Genomic DNA, 20,107 nt, shown 5'->3' with positions numbered 1-20,107 from the left:
GTTTTAAAAATTATTTAATTATATTAACCACTTATTTATGTTGCTTTCATATATTTTATTAACTTTACCACCAAATTGCGTACTATTTTAAACCTTAGGGATAGAATGGAATTTACCCACTTACCAGATACTCACCAAACAGCTAGCTTCTTTCCCTGTAGTAGAGCAAGAACCATTTTCTTTGGGGTGAGAAAGATAGAAAGAGGAAACAAACAACTCCTTCTCCCAACTCCCCTCTCACCAAACTCCAAGTCTTCACTCAGTTAGTCAGCTGCACTCCAGTTTGCCAAGGCTGCACTAAAGAAACTAAATTTATAGTAAACTGGGGCTACACTAACCAGATTCAACCAGTTAGCTAATTAACTACTCAGCTCCTACAGCTGAGAGTGAGTTTACCTTGTCTAAACTGCAAGAAAAGAGGAACTTAGCTTGCTTATACAGTACATTCCAGTTACTGCTAATTACAGACTAGATTAGATTTTAAGAGCAAAATTTACGAACAAAATGAACACTTAAAACTTCCCTCTCACCAAACTCCAAGTCATCACTTAGTCAATTTGCCAAACCACTCAATGGTGTGCTAAGTACATCTGGACAAAAGATGAGTATGCCTACTGTGAACTATCGGATTTAAAAACCCATGGATTGAGAGGAACATCATTAATAACAACAACTTAGGGAGAAATACAAATAGCTGATTATTCGTTTTCATAGCTCTAGTTATTAAGTGGTCATAAGCAAAATTGTTGAAACCTGTAATTATTTATTATCTCTGTTGAGATCAGCAACTTTTTTAAAAAAAAATCCAAAGTCCCAGTTATTTACTGAGAGAATGAAGCCGTTAGATTCCACAGTTTAAAACAAAAGAATTTTTGCAGTACAAGAGTCAAACAAAGCAAACATTAAATACTATCTTGAGCAACCACCTATACTCTAAAACCCAGAATCAACATAAGTTAAACATGAATTAACAGGCAAATTCGGATCAATTATAAATTCCACATTAAACGGCAGATACATATAAGACAGATCTTACGAATTGGCTCGGCAGTCCACTCAGTGCATAGGTCATCAATCTCAGTCATAAAGACCTTCAGAAGTCAGCCTTCCTCACAAAGAATTTCAGCTCCTCTTCTAGAATTTAGTCTGATCCCCAGATGACAGCAGGCCATAACCAATACAAGTACCATGGGCTCAGTCTTCACCAAAAACGGCACACAGCTGCAGAATCTCCTCAGCTCGGCATCATAGTCTAGATGGTATAGGTCCATCAATGTTACCTTCAAAAGAAACAGCTACAGCAGCTGTTTCTGCCCAATCTCAGCTTCCGGATCTAGCTTCCATCTTCTTCAGCCTGCCTGTACTGCACCACAGGGATCATCATCTGAGTTCTGATGGCTCTGCCTTTTTATATATTTTCAACCAGTTTCAAGCTCCCAGAGTTTTGGTTTTCGGTCTCAGTTTCAATCTTAGGTCAGTTTTCTTTCTCAGATTCCCTTTTCACTTAGTGTCTGTCTCAAAAAATACATGCTTTGAAACCACAAATTCCATCACTTTTTTCATTTACCATGTAGGGCATGCATCCCTTAGCTGGGTAGCACACTTGCAGCTGTACACTTATACCACTAAATACAGCTTCATAAACTTCAGATAGGGCAGATTCCCAGACCAACAGCAGTATTAATGCACAGAGGAAAATTGACTTTGTCCTGGCTATTATATATAAAACAATGTTAACTAATGTTTTGTAAACAGCATTTTGAGTAAAATGTTTACATTTGTACAGCCCACTCAAGAAGGCACATATTAACACTATCAAAATAATAGTTTCTGAAAAAGATCACATGTACAACCATTAAAATATTTACCTACACATTAGGCATACAACATATATATATAGTGTAGTAATATCAATAAAGAAACACATCTCTGGTCAAAACCCAGGGCGAACAACATAGATAATATACAACAATTTACATTTATATAGCACCTTTAATTCAATAAAAAGGTATCTCAAAGTACTTCATAGGAGCTTAAATCAGGAAGAATCTTACACCAAACCTAGGAGAAGACATGAGGGCAGGTGTTCAAAAACTTGGTCAAATGGCAGATTTTAATGACTATCTTAAGGGAGAAAAGATGGAGAAGTTTGGGGAAGAAATTACAGAGCTTAGGGCCAAGGCTGCTGCATTTCACATCTTTCTTTTGTGATAGAATTTTTTTTTTTAAATAGTTGACATTTCTTTGGGTAGTCTTTCAGAGGTTAGAACAGGAGCTCACTAGGTCTTTGTCAATATTTGCAAAGAAAGACTTTTAAAAACACATGTAAATCACTTAACATTTTTAACTATATTCAAAGTTAAATCATTAAGAGCAAATATTGAAAAATCATTTTTTAAAAACAAATCATTAAAAGGTAGAGACCTATCCTGTTCAGACATTCTGTCCAACCTTCTCTAAATTTGTACTGAATTGCAGCTATACACTAAACAAAATTTCAAACTGCATCACTTCCAGTTTACAAAACATGGAGATGACAACATAGACAAAAACAGAAGTAAAAGTCTGCTGAAATACAGCTGATTCAAATCTAAATATAGGTTTTTGGTGATTAAAGTATTTAATTTAAAAACTGTTCTAGCAAACAAAGATTTGAGGCAAATTACACTGAAGATGTCAGCATGGATCAGTGGGATTCACCCTCACCTCTGAGTCATAATGCCCTAGGTTCAAGTCCCACTCCAGTACTTGAAGCGATACTCCAATGCAGTACTGAAGGCATGCTGCACAATTGGAGGTACTGTCTAGCTGGGCGCGGCGGCACGCACCTGTAATCCAGCGACAGGAAGGCTGAGGCTATCGGATTGCTCAAGGCCAGGAGTTCTGGGCTGCTGTGGACTATGCCGATCAGGTGTCCTCACTAAGCTGGGCATTGATATGGTGTCCCTAGAGGAATCTGGGATCACCAGGTTGTGTAAAGAGGGGTGAATCGGCTCAGGTCGGAAATGGAACAGGTCAAAGCCCGTGTGCCCAATCCAAAAGACCTACCTAATGCTCTGAGAACATGGGTTCAAATCCCACCACAGCAGCTGGTAAAATGTTATACTCTGAAGGGCAAAGTCATCATGGCAAAGCACAAGAAAGCAGGTGCTGGCAAGAAGGGCACTAAGAAAATCACGAAGAGGGACCCACCGAAGTGCGGCAAGAAATGGTAACGAGCCAGGAAGGAGAGTTACTCTGTCTACATCTACAAAATGAAGAAGCAAGTTCACCCCAACACCGACATCTCCTCCAGGGCCATGAGTATCATGAACTTGTATGTGAACGATATCTTCAAGTGCCTCATGGGCGAGGCTACCCGCCTGGCCCACTACAAACGCCAGACCATCAGCTTCCAGGAGATCCAGACTGCCGTGCACCTGCTGCTGACCGGAGAACTGGCCAAGCATGCCATGTTGGAGAGGACAAAGGCAGTGACCAAGTACACCAGCTCCGAGTAAAACTCAACAAGATCTACGCTGAAGATTTCACATTTGAAGTTGGAATATTAACTGTGCTGTCAGCTTAGTTGGTTACTGATCCACACAGAACAGCAAGCTCTACGATAGTCCCCAAGCTTTAGCTGTAGCAGTGCTGCAATTAACTAAGGGAGGGGGGAAAACAAGTCAGAATTCCTATTCCTGAATGCAATCCCAACTGGAAATGGCACACACACGCTGGTTAGAATCATGTCTTTACATTCAGCCCTCCCCACACCCATTTCCCGCATGCCTTTTAAGTGAGTTAAGCGCAGGAAACTGAGGCATTTCGGTCTTACCTCAGCATAAAAAAGGCAAGAAATAAACTACTGTAACCCTTAATTACTATAAAAATACCATTTTATACTTGCCATACTGGGCCATTTTCCAACTTACCTGTTAGCAACATACATAAAAGTTATATCAAGTTAAACAGATTTAAGAGCATGACTTTTAATGATAAAGCTTCCACAAATGACAATAGAAGACAGGATGATACACCATTTATTTCTGGATACTTAATCCAAATTTGGATGGATAGCTTTATTACGAAACACTTGTGTAATGATTCATTTAAACTCTCTCATCTGTTTATAAGCATTCTTTCATTACATCAGACCCATTAAGTCACTCTCACCCCAAATTATGTGGATTTAAAAAGATTAAACATTTATTTTCCATTTATCTTTCTCTTCCAATTTCTCCCCTCAACATCGCCGATCACCCTCCAGCACTTATCCCAAATTGGTCACTTATCATGTGACCTATCAATTGTCATGAGGCTATTATTAATGCATGCGCACTTTCCAGCAAAGGAACCTAAGAGGAGAACTTTCCTTTCTCAATCAAAAGATGCTGAAGTCAGCTAACCAAACACACCCAGGATCAAAATTTAAAACCTCAAAACCTACGCACTCAATTTTTGACTACCTTAACAAGTCTGCATTCTATCCAAGCTGAGTCACTGGTTAATTTTAAATCACAGGGCAACAGCAATTAAGATATCTGATAGCAATGTGGTGAAAACAATTAATTCACAAATGAAATGGACCAACACAGAACTCTCACCAAGAAATGGTAATAAGATAAAACAAAGAAACCTCATAAGCCAAAAGAACTGACAGCTCAAAATATTCAGTTACCAGTGCGCCCTGTACTACATAAAGCAACAAGATGCATCATGCAGCATGAAGGCAAGAAAGCCCCAGAAGGTCCTGCAACCCATGTTCATATTGGGAGTTTGGGCAAAGGCAGCTTTTCTAAGCAGTTCAAATCTTGGTCCGAGGGATTTACAATTTATTCCTCGGTGGGCCATTCCAAACAACAAAGAAACATTTTTGAGCCATTTGTAAAGCAACCTTTGGGTCCACAAGTTTATAAATGCTGAAACTAGAGGTCCTAATGTAATAAATTGAATTCTTCAATGAGGACCTCTGCACTATCCACACTACAACAAAATATGAAGACCCTAACAGTAACTGGACGACACTAAGTGGATAATTACATTTAAACACAATCAGAACTGTTCCAACTTCAAAGTACAGTCTTTGCAAATTAGAGTGCAATGTACAGAGAAGCAATGCAAATGCCTGGTTGCAGCCAACTACTGTCTCTGAATTCTGGTTAGAGCAGGTGAGAAAGCCCTGGAGATAATAGAATCACAAAAAGTTTCTGTGAAACATGTGATGGCAGCGGTGGGTTTATTTTTAAAAAATGGGAATTTGAATTCAGTCCTAAAAATTTGGAAATTATAAAAACAAACTCAGTAGAAGTGCCCATGCAGCCATTCGGATTGTCAAAAAAACTCAACTGTTTTGCTAAGATAAAAGCAAAAAACTGCGGATGCTGGAAATCCAAAACAAAAACAAAAATACCTGGAAAAACTCAGCAAGTCGGGCAGCATCTGCGGAGAGGAACACAGTTAACATTTTGAGTCCGAATGACCCTTCAACAGAACTAAGTAAAAATAGAAGAGAGGTTAAATATAAGCTGGTTTGGGGGGGGGGGAGTAGAACCAGTGATAGGTGGAGATAACCAAAAGATATCACAGACAAAAGGACAAAGAGGTGTTGAAGGTGGTGATATTATCTAAGGAATGTGCTAATTAAGAGTAGAAAGCAGGACAAGCAAGGTACAGTTAGCCCTAGTAGAGGTGGGGTGGGATGAAGGAATCAAAAAAGGCTAAAAGGTAGAGATAAAACAATGGATGGAAATACATTGAAAAATAATGGAAATAGGTGAGAAAAGAAAAATCTATATAAATTATTGGAAAAAAAAGGGGGGGGATCACAAAGCGGGTGGGGATGGAGGAGAGAGTTCATGATCTAAAATTGTTGAACTCAATATTCAGTCCGGAATGCTGTAAAGTGCCTAGTCGGAAGATGAGGTGCTGTTCCTCCAGTTTGCATTGAGCTTCACTGGAACAATGCAGCAAGCCAAGGACAGACATGTGGCATGAGAGCAGGGTGGAGTGTTGAAATGGCAAGCGACAGGGAGGTCTGGGTAATGCTTGCGGACAGAACAAAGGTGTTCTGCAAAGCAGTCACCCAGTCTGCATTTGGTCTCTCCAATGTAGAGGTAACCGCATTGGGAGCAACGAATGCAGTAGACTAAATTGAGGGAAGTGCAAGTGAAATGCTGCTTCACTTGAAAGGAGTGTTTGGGCCATTGGACGGTGAGGAGAGGGGAAGCGAAGGGGCAGGTGTTGCACCCTCTGCGGTTGCATGAGAAGGTGCCGTGGGAGGGGGTTGAGGTGTAGGGGGTGATGTAGAAGTGGACCAGGGTGTCCCAGAGGGAACAATCCTTGCGGAATGCCCCCGGGGGTGAAGGGAAGATGTGTTTGGTGGTGGCATCATGCTGGAGTTAGCGGAAATGGCGGAGGATGATCCTTTGAATGCGGAGGCTGGTGGGGTTATAAGTGAGGACAAGGGGGACCCTATCATGTTTCAGGGAGGGAGAGGAAGGTGTGAGGGCGGATGCGCGGGAGATGGGCCGGACACGGTCAACTACTTTGCTAATGCTCCAAAGGGAAGGAAGCATGCTTTCCAACCTCGATATAGTCTATATGCAACTCCAGTCCCAAATCAACATAGTTGAATTTTAAATGCCTTCTGCAATGGCCTAGAAGGCAGCACTATTGTATCAAAAAACTAGCTAGTTCAAGGTGGCGGCTTACCACCCTTTTCACAGGGTAGCTATGATTGGGCAATAAATGTTAGCTTTACCAGCAAAGTCCACATTCTAACAATCAATTACCAAAGAGATGCCAAAATCACTAGTGCTGGTAATATGCTGGAAATCAGGTGCAGTTTGGTCCATAAACCAGGCAAAAGATGATTGACTCCAGCAATTACCATCCCAATTGCTGGAATCACCACCTGCCTAGAAAGTCCATTTGCATAAGTGGATGACTACTTCAATGCAAATAAAAAGGCAACTCAGGAGAGAAGACATTTTTGCAACACTCCACTATCTTTAGAGGTTCAGACCTTAACTAAATTGCTCTGATTAAATGTTACTAAGTCAAAAACATTGAAATATCTGTCACAGCATCCATAATAGAAAAAATGCAGAGAAAGGCCACCTTAGCAAGTCCCCAATGTTAAATGACAGAAGTAGAAACACTCAGGTGGAAGAAACAGGAACAAAGTAACAAAAATCTGTCAGAGAGGAAAACAGCAGACAATGCCAGACAATGGAAGAGAATGCAAGTGAGTAAAGCAAGCCAGAAGGAGCTAAAAAAAGGGTTGAGATATACTATACATACTAGGGTATTGGCTGATCTTGTGTAAAAGTCGATCCCAACTTTCAAAGGACACACCGCTTCAACTCAGCTCAAAGCTGCACTGTGTTCAGAGTAACACAGCAGAGACCAGGGTATTAAGCAGGGGTTTTCTGCATCAGTGCTAGATCACAAGAGTACATTTTTCCATTGAGATACTGGTGAACATTAGCAAAAGTTTAATTTCTCATTGAAATGATGGAGGTAAAATGAAACAAACTGCAGTCAGTGTGTAATGTGAGAGCCACAAGCATATTAAACTTTCCCAGAAGTGGAACTAAACTCACTGAACTCTCAGGAGAGTCATAAGTAAAGAAAAAGGATTATTAAAAATTTATGTTTGTAGGCTTCCCTCTTGCTCCAATCCACTTTCTTGCGAACTGCAAGTGACTGAAAGGGATTGAAAACCCAGCAAGGTTCTCTGCTGGCTGTGTGAGGCGTGAGCATCAGTAGTTGAAAATAAGCTCCTTGAAAACATTACCCATGTAAAAGTCAACCCCTTAACTTTTTCATAAAGAAAGTCTCAGAACTTCGACTTTTACATGAGTATATATGGTAGTCTTAGAGTGAGGAGAGTTTATGTATAAAGTATGTTACCAATAAGCTAAGGCTACCTGAAGTATCCAAAACTCTTGTTGTTCTGCTTTGACAACTGAACTTTTGGCAAATGGAAGAGCTCATCAACCTTTAGAACATATCTAAAAAATTATCGAATAGCTTGACCTTTTTTCACAAACGCATTATTCATTCACAAGATAGCATTAGCCATTAAAAATTTACAGGTCAACTTTCAAAATACATTAAACTTGTAGAATGTACAGAATAACTTGCATTTAAACTGGGCAATTAGTGTAGTGAAACATCCCCAGGTACGGCACAAAGGAATGGGAATGGACAAAAGAAAGCAATACAAGTGAGTAAAATATTTCTTTTATTCTTTCATGGGATGTGACTGGCAGTTTAAGTAAATTACATTTGTATTTGTGGGTGATAGGAATGAGTTTTAGCTTTCATGTTTAAGTTTGATTTATATTTCAGTATGTTAAGAAAAGGTCAAGTTGAGTTTTAGTTTCACTTTAAAAGATGCCTGCATTTCTCATGAGAGTTTACCACTATTGGGGAAGTTAAGCAAAGAGAAAAACTGGGCTGTGCCTAGCAACAGGGGTCCAGAGCGGCAGGCCGCTCTCACAGATATGTACACAGAAGAAACTAGAAACAACAGTTTGATTTGGAAGTTGTTTGCGTTCAGTTGGTTTTTGAAGACAGCTGCCAAGCAGAAGCAACCTAGAAGGGACAGACAGCCCGTTCCACACTAAAGTTGGTTGGAAAAAGCTGCCAGAGAGAGACTGGAGCAAAAGGGATGGATAGCAAATTCCAAGCTAAAGAAGAAAGTCCCCTAAATATCCAGGGGAGTGGAACAGGAGAAAGTCCCAAGACCACCTTTTAGTCAAAGGAAGGACAGGAACCTGAGAATGGTCTTGTTCTGTGGAAGTGAAAGTAAGGAGCTGAGAGAAAGGCTCCAAGCTTCAAGCTTAAAGGAAGATTTAAAGCGAGAGGCCAGAAGAACCAAAGAGACAACTGAAGATCTGTAACTTTTGCTATGGGCATGTGAAACAGTGGTGTACTGTTGACAGCTGAGTCAGTGAGTGTGCGTGAAAGAAAGTCTGAATGCTTGTGGTGACCAAGGGGAGAGGGACATCGGAAGGTAAGTTCGAAACCCTGGAGGTGAACCCTTGTGGAAGGTGTCTGAAAGAAAGCATCAGTTTGGGAGAAAATTCCAAAGCGAGTTCTTGGGGAGTGGAGATTGGAAACCCCCATGTGAAAGACAGCTCAGTGAGACTGGTTGGCTCACTGTGTAACAAGCATTTGGAATTGGGGGGGGTGTCAAGGGGAGATCCATCGCAGCTGTCACTTGGTTTCAGAGTGTGACCACAAGCATGTACTGTACTTATTGTGAACATTAGAGCATAAGATAGCTTTTGTAATTTGTGTGATCCTTACAAATCTGTATATATCTGTAAAGATATAGTTATGGGTGAAGGAATATTGTAATATAGTGTAATAAATGTTTTATGCTCTTGTTAAAAAATTCATTAGCTGACTCCAGTGCCTGTTCAGTAGCCCCTCTCCACATAACTAAACAAACAAATAAACGTTAGGATCTATCAAGCTGGGTTCCATCCTGGGATCAGGCTTGTCCACAGGTAACCTCAGCTGGAGATCATAATACATAATACTGAAATTCCCAAACACCACTTTTACTTCCCCTCTATTACAAGAGCAAAGTACTCTGGATACAGAAAATCTGAAATAAAAACAGGAAATGCTAGAAATACTCAGCAGATGCCATCAAACCTGCTGAGTATTCTAGCATTTTCTGTTTTTTTTTAATTCCCCATGTTCAATTGGAACATCAATTCTGATGCCATTTACTACAATTTGTACCCCATTGGCATCCTTCCATCTATGACAGATGATGGACACGCAGCAAACAATCCATTTGGGTGGGGTGTCTTCATTTGGTACAGTTTTGCTGATGGATAGGAAGGTCAATCTGAGAGGCAGGTTCTGCCACAGCCATCACACATGAAGTTGCCAAGTGACATTATGGGTTGTTTTCCATGTTGGCACCTGTTGCCAAGTTGCAGCAGTCACTGCTTGTGGTGGTGGTGCATGCCAGCCCACAGGAGGTGACACCATTTCCTTCTTTTGCCAGCTTGTGATTCCCAGGTGTGATAGGCAATGTTTAGGCCCTCATGTCATGCTTCCAAGCCATCCTTGAAACGGAGCTTTTGCACCCCACTGGTTGTCTGACCCTGGCTACCTCAGAATATATAAGGTCCTTGGGTATTCAGCCGTCTTCCATCCCACAGATGTGCCTAATCCATCAAAGCCACCTCTGTTTAATTAGTGCCAACACATTTAGGAGCTGTCGTTGAGAGGACTGATGCATTTGTGGTTTTATTCTGCCAGGATATACCCAATGCGTCACTGACAATGAAGATGGAAGTTACTGAGCTCCTTTTCCTGGTTGCTGAAGCCATCCAGGACCAAGCTGATGGTTTATAAGTCGTAAGGGTCAGCTTGGTGTTGTCCCATGCACATTTCATGAGTTAGCCAAAGGTGATAGCAGCTTTCCCTATGTGTGTACTGAGCTCTGCATCAAGGGATAGATTGTCTGTCACCCTGGACCCAGAGTAGTAGTAGGGTATTATTTAGATTCCCTTCCTCATCCCACCTCCAAAACTACCAACATTCAAGAATTCACCAATCTCCATGCACCTAAACGCTCCACAAACCAGGAATGAAAAAAGCATTAATGCCTTCATTGTTCTTTTGTGTACAAATGGCCCGTATCCATGAAAAATCCTACAGTATTACTAGTTTATTAAAAAAATACACGATGACACCATTAATAAACAGAATACACACCAGATGTTATATTTCCAAACACAGACCCATCGGAGTTGATAATTTAGTCGAGCCTGCCCACGGGTAAAAATGTCCTTGATTTACATCCTACACTTGATATCCTCGATTGTATAAGAAACGACAGCTTCACAATCAGAGCTGCGGAGTGCCTACAGTCCGGATCGATTCCGCAGCTCGCCGGACACAAAGACACATGCAATTAAATTTGCCTTTATTTACCACGGTTGGAGGGGGAGCAGCTGGATTTTTTTGTGTTGTTTGTTCTCAAGGAGGATGGATGGATTATACTGAATTTATTTTATGACACTCGTTCACAAAAGAAAGGATCGGCTGCCCTATAATCACTCGTTCCAGAGAGGTAATTACACCAAAGAAGGAGCAAAGCAAACAGTGCAAATCATATTCCAAACATGTCAACAATTCGGCAGGTACATCGTCGGGCTGCGGCTGCACCTGCTGCTGCCGCCTGGCCAGGTGGAAGGGTCCAATCTGGGAGGCTCACTGACCAGAGCCCGGCTGATCCGGGCTATCTGCCGCGGCCCGAGCCACGTTCACGTCACAATGGGCCGCTCTCGCGACCCCAAAGCAGCAACCGTTAACCGCACGAGCCGACGGTGCGTTTCAAAATTTACCGGCCGAGGGGAAAGGGTCCGCGAGCCGCTGACCCAGGAGCTCGTCCCGTCCCGGAGGCTCACCGGCTAACCAACCCAAGACATCAGCCATACACCGTTTCCAAAAGGTTCCGGTTTACTCACCCACTTTTAACTGTTCCTCTTCACGACGAACCTCGGTGCCGCGAAAGCCTGCCTTTCTCTTTCTCTCTTCCTATTCTAGTCGCGCTGCCGCCTCCCTTCGCGCCGCCATTTTCACTCAGATCTAAACACTGGTCACGTGGTCCGACCACTTAACGTCACCCCAGAATTGTTACGGAGCAGGAGGCCATTTGGTCCATCGTGTCGGCACTGGCTCTCCCAATGAGCAACTTACCTAGTTCCATTTTTCTGCCTTCTCCCTGTAACCCTGCACATTCTTCCTTTTCAGATAACAATCTAATTTCCTTTTCAAAGCTTCAGTGGAACCTGCCTCCACCACACTCTCAGGCAGGGGATTCCAGATCCTAACCACTCACTGCCTGAAAACGTTTTTCCTCATATCACTATTGTTTCTTTTACTAATTACTTTAAATCAGTGCCCTCTTGTTCTTGATCCTTTCACGAGTGGGAACAGTTTCTCCCTACTTACTCTGTCCAGACCCCTCATGATTTCAATACCTCTTTCAGATCTCCTCTCAGCTGTCTCTCCTCCAAGGAAAACAGTCCCAACTTCTCCAATCTATCAAGTTCCTCATCCCTGGAACCATTCTTGTTAATTTTTTTCTGCACTCTCTCCAATGCCTTCTTACCCTTCCTAAAGTGCAGCACCCAGAACTGGACACAATACTCTAGCTGAGGCTGAACTTGTGACTTATACAAAATCAGCATAACCCCCTTACTCTTGTAACCTATGCCCCTATTAATAAAGCCGAGGACACTGTATGCTTTATTAACAGCTCTGTCAACCTGTCCTATATGCGTGTATACACCCAGGTGCTTCTGCAGCCCCCTATTTTATACTGTCTCTCCACGTACTTTCTACCAAAGTGAATCACTTCACATTTCTCTGCATTGAACTTCATCTGCCATCTGTCAGCCCTTTCCACAAACTTGTCTATAATCTTTTGAAGGACACTATCCTCCTCACAGTTCACAATGCTTCTGAGTTTTGTATCATCCACAAACTTTGAAATTGTGCCTGTACACTAAGGGTCTAGGTCACTAATATATATCAGGAAAAGCAAGGGTCCCAACACTGAATCTTGGGGAACTCCACTACAAATCTTCGTCCAGCCCAAGCAACATCCATTAATCAGTACACTCTGTTTCCTGCCACTCCACCAATTCTGTATCCATGTTACTACTGTCTCTTTTATTCCATGAGCTGTAACTTTGCTCACAAGTCTGTTGTGCAGCATTGTATTTAAACGCCTTCTGGAAGTCCACATACACTACATTAACAGCCCTCAACAACTCTCTCTGTTACCTCTTCAAAAAACTCCAGCAAGTTAGTTAAATATGATTTTCCCTTAAGAAATCCATGCTGCCTTTCCGTAATTAACCCGCATTTGTCCATGTGACTGTTAACTTTGTCCCAAATTATTGTTTCTTGAAGTTTCTCCACCACAGAAGTTAAACGCAGACTGGGTGACTGCTTTGCAGAACACCTTTGGTCTGTCTGCAAGCATTACCCAGACCTCCCTGTCGCTTGTCATTTCAACACTTCCACCCTGCTGTCATGTCCACATGTCCTCCTTGGCCTGCTGTATTGTTCCAGTGAAGCTCAACGCAAACTGGAGGAACAGCACCTCATCTTCCGACTAGGCACTTTACAGCCTTCCTGACTGCATTTTGAGTTCAACAACTTTAGATCTTAAACTCCTTCCTCCATCCCCACCCCCTTTCCGTTTCTTCCCCCTCCCTTTTGTTTTTTCCAATAATTTATATAGATTTTTCTCTTCCTACCTATTTCCATTATTTTTTAATGTATTTCCATCCATTGTTTTATCTCTACCTTTTAGCCTTTTTTGATTCTTTCACCCCACCCCACCCCCACTAGGGCTATCTGTACCTTGCTTGTCCTGCTTTCTACCCTTAATTAGCACATTCCTTAGATAATATCACCACCTTCAACACCTCTTTGTCCTTTTGTCTGCGACATCTTTTGGTTATCTCCATCTATCACTGCCCCTCTATCCAGCTCTAATTATCCCATCCCCCCTTAAACCAGCTCATATTTCCAGTTCTGTGGAAGGGTCATGAGCACTCGAAACGACAACTCTTTTCTTCTCCGCCGAGCCTGTCAGACCTGCTGAGTTTTTCCAGGTAATTCTGTTTTTGTTTTGGATTTCCAGCATCCGCAGTTTTTTGCTTTTATTTTACAGAAGTTAAACTGACTGGCCTGTAACTCTTTCGAGTACAAACCCGTTTCCATCTGTTTCAGATGAAGTTACATTGTTTCATAGTTTGCCATTGTGAGATTTGAACTCTTGATCTTGGGGTTACAAACCCAGTACCATAACCACTTGCTGAGCTTATCCTTACACCCTTTTTTTGAACAAGGGTGTAATGTTTGCAATTTTCTCATCCTTTGAAACCATCCCCAAGTCTAAGGAAGACTGAAAGATTATGGCCAGTGCCTCCATAATGTCCACTCTCACTTCTTCGAGTATCCTTGGGTACATCACATATGGTCCTGGTGCCTTATCAACTTATCAAGTACAGATAACCTATCCAATACCTCCTCCTTTTCAATTTTAAACCCTTCTAGTGTCTGAGTTACCTCCTCTTTTACTATGGCCTGTGTAACACCTTCTTCCTTGGTAAAGACAGATGTAAAGTATTAATTTAACACCTCAGCTATGGATTCTGCTTCCATGCGTAAATCCCCTCTTTGGTCCCTAATAGGCCCTACTCTTTTTACCACCCCTTTCCTATTTATATGCCTATAGAAGACTTTGGGATTCCCTTTTATGTTATCTGCCTGTCTCTTATCATACTCCGTCTCTCCTTCTATATTGAGCCTGGTTCTCATCTGTAGTCTCTACCTCACAACTGTCATAGCATACTTTTTCTTCTTTATCTCAATTTTTTCTCCTTTATCATCAAGGGAGCTCTGGATTTGTTTGCCTTATCTTTCCCTTTTGTGGAAATTTACCATGATTAAAGTTCCCCATTATAAGTACTCTATAATCTTTGTGCCTCTCTGTAATTTTCTTACAAATTTGTTCCTGTACATCCTTCCCACTAGTTGGTGGTCTAAAGATTACACCAAGCAATGTAATTGTACATTTTTTGTTCTTTAGCTTTAGCCAAATAGATTATAACCTTGACCCCTCTGGGTCATCTTCTTTCTCTAGCACTGTAATGATCTCATTAATCAATATTGCCATCCCTCCTCCTTTTCTTCATTTCCTATCCTTCCTGAACACCTTGTATCCAGGAACATTTAACACCCGGTCCTGCCCTTCTTTGAGACAGATCTCTGTTATAGCCACAATATCATATCTACACATGGCAATCTACACCTGTAACTCACTGATCGCTGAATCGTCCCCACACAGCGCGAGGCAACCGAGGCACAGATCACAACCTGACTCTGGGATTCAGGATTACAGCCAGAGTAGGAAATCAGGGGTCACAGCCTGAGTCCAATACCTAGATCACAATCAGAGTTGGGAACAAAGGATCGCAACCTGAGTTTGGGATCCAGCATCACAACTGGAGTGGGGGAATCACAGGCCAATCCCGGGGCCAGGGTTACAGCCAGAGCCCGGGATCACAGCCTGGGTCCAGAATCAATGCTCGAGTCCAGGATTCAGGATCACAGACCAAATGCGGGATTTGGCACAATAGCCTGAATCTGGGATCATAGCCCGAGTCCAGAATCAAGGATCTTTTCTGTGATTTAGAGTATAAGTTGCCTACTGAATAGTGTTTGTTTATTACAGAGAAAGTCTTAAAAACTTAAATTCTTGTTAGGTGATCCTGTCAGCCACCAGAAATTCAAATATCTTTCTAAATGTTTTCAGTCTCTACAGGGATCATAACACCTCACTGAAATTTGCCCTCCCCCAATTAATTATTTTTACTCTGGATTGCTTCTTGTCTGTTTCCATAGCTAACCTAAACCTTATACTATGATCACTGCCCTCTAAATGTTCCTCTACTGACACTTGGTCCACTTGAACCAGCTCATTCCCCAGAGCCAGTAAAGCCTCCTCTTTCATTGGAATGGAAACATTCCAGCAAAGAAAATTCTCCTAAACACACTTTAGAAACTCTTCCCTCCTTTTCCTTTCACACTATTACTATCCCAGTCTGTATTAGGATAATTAAAGTTCCCCATGATAACTATAGTTTTTGCACCTCTATGTAATTTCCTTGAAAATTTTTTCCTCTGTATCTTTTGTATTAGTTGATGACCTTTTACACTCAGTAGCGTAATGCTATCTCTATTATTCCTTAGCTTTAGCCCTTTGGACAATTCTCTCTCTCCAGCACAGTTATATTATCCTTAATCAATATCACCATTCTCCTCCTTTCTTTCTTTCCCTTTCCTGAACACCTTGTATCCAGGAATATTTAGTACCCTTTTTTAGTCCCCTTTTTTGAGCCAAGTCTCCATTATCGCCACAACATCATATTCCTACATGGTTATCTGTGCTTGAAGCTTATCAAACTCCTTGCATTTTCATATAAGCACCATGAACCTAATTTAGGCCGTATTGCACTCCCTCTTTCTCTGACCCCACCTAATACCTCACTATTTCTTACTATAGTGCTATCGGTGTCTTCTAATTCTTCGTGACCTTGTTTTTCCTCTCTAATGTTACCTCCTGGTTCCCATCTCTCTGCCAATGTTTTAATTCTACCCAACAGCACCAGCAAACAATTGATCCTGACTGTTTAGGCATAATTCTTCCCCCAGAACTGGTCCCAATGCCCAGGGAATCTAAAGCCCATCCTCTTGCATCATCTCATTCATCTGCTCTATTGTCTATTTCTATACTCAATGGTATGTGGCACCAGGAGGAACCTAGAGATTACTACTTAGAGTTGTGGAGTTATACAGCGCAGAAATAGGCCCTTCAGCCCATCGTTACTGTGCCGGCCATCAAGCAACTATCTATTCTAATCCCATTTTCCAGCACTTGGTCCATAGCTCTGTATGGTGTTTCAAGTGCTCATCTAAATACTCCTTAAATGTTATGAGGGTTCCTGCCTCTATCACCCACTCAGGATGTGTGTTCCAGATTCCAAGCACCCTCTGGGTGAAAAATGTTTTCCTCAAATCCCCTCTAAACCTCCTGCCCCTTACCTTAAATCTATGTCTCCTGGTTATTGACACCTCTGCTAAGGGGAAAAGTTTCTTCCCATCTACCCTATCTATGCCCCTCAATTCTGGATACCTTTATCAGGTCCCCCCTCAGCCTTCTCTGCTCTAAGGAAAACAACCCTAGCCTATCCAGTGTCTCTTCGTTGCTGAAACACTCCAGCCCAGGCAACATCCTGGTGAATCTCCTCGGCACCTTCTCCAGTGCTATCACAACCTTCCAACAGTGTGGTGCATCGCCTCACACTTCTCAGGATTAAATTCCGTTTGCCACTGTTCTGCCCAACTTACCAGCCCATCTATAATGTCCTGTAATCTAAGGCTTTCCTCCTCACTATTTACGACACCACCAATTTTTATGTCATTTGCGAACTTACTGATCATACCTCCTATATTCACGTCTAAATCATTAATATACACTACAACAGCAAGGGTCCCAGCATCAATTCCTGTGGTACACCACTTGTCACAGACTTCCAATCGCAAAAACAACCTTTGACCATCACCCTCTGCCACCTGCCACTAAGCCAATTTTGGATACAATTTGCCAAATCTCCCTGGATCCCATGGGCTCTTATCTTCTTGACTGTTATCCCATGTGGATCCATGTAGACTACATCAGCCGCATTACCCTCAACTACATAACTACTTGCTAGCTGGTCTGGCATTACTACTGTATTTGGAGGTCTTGTGGCACAGTTGGTAGCATTCCATCCTCGAAGCCAGAAGTTCCAGGTTCAAGTTCCACCCCAGAACTTGATGGCCAAGGAAGATGTTCATAATGTGGCAAAAAATGTTGACAATCAACCTGCAAATCCTCCCAACTACCCCAATGGCAGGCAGTAAGAGTGGGAGAGATTCCCGGCCAGCTATGTGAGGGAAAGAAAGTTGGAGCATCCTCCATCACGATTCAAAGTTCCACTACAACATGAATAAAAAGGTGCATGTTGCCACAGCAACTCGGACTCCTTGAGTGATCTGTAATGCACCCCACCACTAGTGCATGTAACTTATTAGGTTCAAACCAATTTGCATAGCATGCATCAGGGTTGCTGCACAACCCACGTAGATGGTCACTCTGGCTGCTTACTTCTCTTCTGAAGTTCTCTCTTCATCATGCTGACCCTGGGGAAGGAGTGGATGGAGGACTTAAGACCTTCTGCAAGCGGTGAGCATGAGAAGGAGTGAAGAGTGTAGTGAAAACATGGGAAAACATTGCATAATTTGAATAGCTTCCTTTATCTTTTAATGATTTGGGTTTTATTAGTTGCGCCATTCTCAAAAGGGAGTTATTTTACCCATTTTCCTTAACTGAGTTGATGAATCAGGAGACATCCAATGTTTAATTGTGGCTTAACAGAAAAGGTGACAAGGCTGCTTTAATTATAGATAAAAACAAAAAAACTGCGGATGCTGAAAATCCAAAACAAAAACAGAATTACCTGGAAAAACTCAGCAGGTCTGGCAGCATCGGCGGAGAAGAAAAGAGTTGACGTTTCGAGTCCTCATGACCCTTCGACAGAACTTGAGTTCGAGTCCAAGAAAGAGTTGAAATATAAGCTGGTTTAAGGTGTGTGGGGGGGGGGGGGGGCGGCGGAGAGAGAGAGAGAAATGGAGGGGGGGGTGGTGTGGTTGTAGGGACAAACAAGCAGTGATAGCAGATCATCAAAAGATGTCAACAACAATAGAACAAGAGAACACATAGGTGTTAAAGTTAGTGATATTATCTAAACGAATGTGCTAATTAAGAATGGATGGTAGGGCACTCAAGGTATAGCTCTAGTGGGGGTGGAGGGAGCATAAAAGATTTTAAAATAGTGGGAAAAGAAAAATCTATATAATTTATTGGAAAAAAAAGGAAGGGGGCAACAGAAAGGGGGTGGGGACGGAGGAGGGAGCTCAAGACCTAAAGTTGTTGAATTCAATATTCAGTCCGGAAGGCTGTAAAGTGCCTAGTCGGAAGATGAGGTATTGTTACTCCAGTTACTTCCAGTGAAGCCCAACGCAAACTGGAGGAACAACACCTCATCTTCCGACTAGGCACTTTACAGCCTTCCGGACTGATTATTGAATTCAACGACTTTAGGTCTTGAGCTCCCTCCTCCATCCCCACCCCTTTCTGTTTCCCCCTTCCTTTTTTTTCCAATAAATTATATAGATTTTTCTTTTCCCACTATTTTAAAATCTTTTATGCTCCCTCCACCCCCACTAGAGCTACACCTTGAGTGCCCTACCATCCATTCTTAATTAGCACATTCGTTTAGATAATATCACCAACTTTAACACCTATGTGTTCTTTTGTTCTATTGTTGTTGACATCTTTTGATGATCTGCTTCTATCACTGCTTGTTTGTCCCTACAACCACACCCCCCCCCACTTCTCTCTCTCTCCGCGCTCTCCCCCCCCCCCCCCCCCCCCCCCCCCCCCAACACACCTTAAACCAGCTTATATTTCAACTCTTTCTTGGACTCGAACTCAAGTTCTGTCGAAGGGTCATGAGGACTCGAAACATCAACTCTTCTTCTCCACCTATGCTACTTTAATTATAGGTATGCAGCTCCCTCTATTGGTAGTAACAGACACTGCAGCTACTCCATCAGAACTGGGTTATTTAACTTGTTAGTTAGTGCCACTTTTCTTCCAAGAATGCAGACTTTGAAGAAGTTCTGCTGTTCTCCTTGACAGGATTCCTATTTGTCTCTTTTACCTTGTTCATACATTTCTAACTTTTTCCAGGGGCTCTGCCAAAAAAAAATCACTGACCTGAAACATTTATCCTGTTTCTCTCTCCACAGATGCTGCCAGCAGTTCGAGAAATCCAATTACCACCTTTTGATGGCTATTAAGAATGGCATTTTCTGTTTTTATTTCAGATTTCCAGCATCCACAGTACTTTGCTTTTGTGTCAGTGGGTTATCTTAGTTGGTAAACAAAATAACTAGCAACCGCAATCTTGCATTTATATAGAGTGAATGAGATAACTGTTTCCACAACATAAGGGTCAGTAACTAAAGAACATAGATGTAAGATAATTCACAAAGGAGCCTGCAGTGAGATTAGAATTCTTCATACACAGCAAGTTATGATTTATAATGCACTGCCTGCAAGGGTGATGGAGGCAGATTCAATAGCAAACGAGAATTGGATAAATACTGCAAAAGGAAAAATTTGCAAGGCTCCAGAGGCACAAGCACATTGAATGAGATCCTTATGCGCTGTAACATTCTGCACTGGCAAAAATTTGCTTCTGCAATTTGGTTTAAAAACAGCTTTTATCTCAGTATTGACCCGAGGGTCTGTGTCAAACAACAACTGCCAAGCATGCAGCACTACCTTCTTGTTGACCAAGACAGACTAATGAACAATCATGGAAAACATGTAAAACAAAAACAGAATTACCTGGAAAAACTCAGCAGGTCTGGCAGCATCGGCGGAGAAGAAAAGAGT

The 20,107-nt window shown here is 42.0% G+C and overlaps 1 protein-coding gene across 5 annotated transcripts in view; it reads right to left on the bottom strand.

Moving 5' to 3' along the window:
* LOC121277872 (kinase D-interacting substrate of 220 kDa-like) overlaps positions 1-11,602 on the bottom strand; it is a 177,405-nt gene extending 165,803 nt beyond the window's left edge. For all 5 annotated transcript variants that reach the window (XM_041187618.1, XM_041187617.1, XM_041187620.1 and 2 more), the window contains exon 1: positions 11,487-11,602. The gene's annotated coding sequence lies outside the window, so the exon portion shown is untranslated. The remainder of the gene's footprint in view (positions 1-11,486) is intronic.
* Between the last annotated feature and the right edge of the window lie 8,505 nt (positions 11,603-20,107).

Source organism: Carcharodon carcharias, chromosome 5 (assembly GCF_017639515.1).
Source record: "Carcharodon carcharias isolate sCarCar2 chromosome 5, sCarCar2.pri, whole genome shotgun sequence".
Classification (NCBI taxonomy): domain Eukaryota; kingdom Metazoa; phylum Chordata; class Chondrichthyes; order Lamniformes; family Lamnidae; genus Carcharodon; species Carcharodon carcharias.
The sequence above is the reverse complement of the archived record's forward strand: the minus strand, read 5'-3'. Positions and strand labels throughout refer to the sequence as shown.